This window comes from Echinops telfairi, unplaced genomic scaffold, assembly GCF_000313985.2.
Source record: "Echinops telfairi isolate 266 unplaced genomic scaffold, ASM31398v2 ScPeMD7_7424;HRSCAF=8462, whole genome shotgun sequence".
NCBI classification, from domain to species: domain Eukaryota; kingdom Metazoa; phylum Chordata; class Mammalia; order Afrosoricida; family Tenrecidae; genus Echinops; species Echinops telfairi.
Window position 1 is genome coordinate 87,426,688 of NW_022111324.1, and position 1,804 is coordinate 87,428,491.

Sequence of the window (1,804 nt, forward strand, 5' to 3'; positions counted from 1 at the left end):
AAAAAAGAAGATAATGAAGGGCTAGGGTCCATTATTCAATATTTTAGACACACTTATAAAATACCCATCTTTCCTATAAAGACAAAAAGGAATCAGAAACAAAGATTTGTACAGGATCTCTCACTCATTGCCATCAAGCTGACCTGACTCAAGAGCCATAAATAAGATAGTAATTTCTCAATGTCCAGCTATCCCAAATTCTCATTTGCTTTTGTCCACTATGCCTCCAGAAGCTAGTCACTTTACTATTGTAACACTTTTGTCACCATTATTGTGCATTCTCATAGTCAATATTTACTTGGTTTCATGCTGTCATGACACAAGGTCTTACAGATTATCTTACATATTTTTTCCTCAAATGTTGCATGTAGACTTACAATTCACTCATCGCTACACTTTATTACAGTATATACAGAGCCTGGTCAGGTGCCCATCTTCTCTTGCCTTGCTGTTGCAACACTTAGCCACTGTTTGGTGGGGAGAGGGGGTGGGTATAAACTAACCAGGGAAAAGATATAATTGGCTCAGTCCTAGTGACATAGTGTATTCTGCATTCTCCTAACTGAAAAATCAGCTGTTCGAACCCACTGGTTTCTCCCCAGGATAAAATGATAAGGCTTTCCATTCTTGTAATGATTTACAGCCTTAGAAACTCAGAAAAGGCAGTTCTCTAGGTCCGAATAAGGTCACTGTTAGTTATAATTTACTCTAAGCAGTGGGCTAGAGTTGGTGAGTTTCTGTAAAATATTTAAGACTTATGATCTCAGCAAAAGGAATCATTACTGACTCCCAAAGAAAGGAAATTAGTGTAACCTATACTATTCAAACTGTTAAAAAAACAAAAAGGATTCTTGGAACTTGCACCTATTGTAGAATTTGCATACCTAATTTTTCTTTAATGTCTCATCTCTTTGTAAATATCTCAACGATTCAGCTTCTGACCTTTCTATCTTGCCATAGGTGACCTAAATGTCATAACCCAATTAAAGGAGACATTAATTAATACATCTATTTTGGAGTTGCCTAACTATAACAACCACAATTATAACCTAGATTTTTCACTTTTTGTCCATAAGCATTCTGGAAATGCTTTAGTGCATTTCCTCATTCAGAAATATAGAGGATCACAAAAACCTGTAGGTTACTATAGGGCCCAATTAGATCCAGTTGCCTGGGGTTACCTCTCATGTCTTAGGGCAGTTGCTACTACCACAAAATAAGAGTGTTTGCAAATTTCCTTGATTTATAACTGAACCAATGAATGACATCACAATAAATGGAGAAAAAATTTATCAAGATAAAAAAGTCATCAAGGATTTCATTATGAAGTCAAGGACATATTGTAAATCTGTTGCACAAGACCTCTTTAAAGTGTTAAAGAGCAAAAAATAAGTAGATAGATAGATAGAGATAGATGAAAATAAAGTGTTAAAGAGCCAAGATGTCACTCTGAGTATGTGGAATACTGAGGACCTGGGAAAGAGAGTATACAGCCTGATCTTTGTGTTCCTAACCACAGAACCTGGAAGACCAGCTCTAGTCAGAGAAAGAAAGATCTCCACAGTTCCAAGATACAGATGACATCAACTACACTTTCTCCAGCCTTGAAAACACCCCCAGAAAGCCAAAATATACTACCATGAAAGATGTCTCTTACTTCTGCCTGTGCACCAGAAGGCTACCTATCTTTAAGAACAATCAGATTCTTTTGTCCATTCCACCCAAAGTATGGCTGACTCCTTTCTGACTTTCCTTTGACACTGATAATAGACTGTTCCCCTGGGGAGAGCGCAAGGATATATGA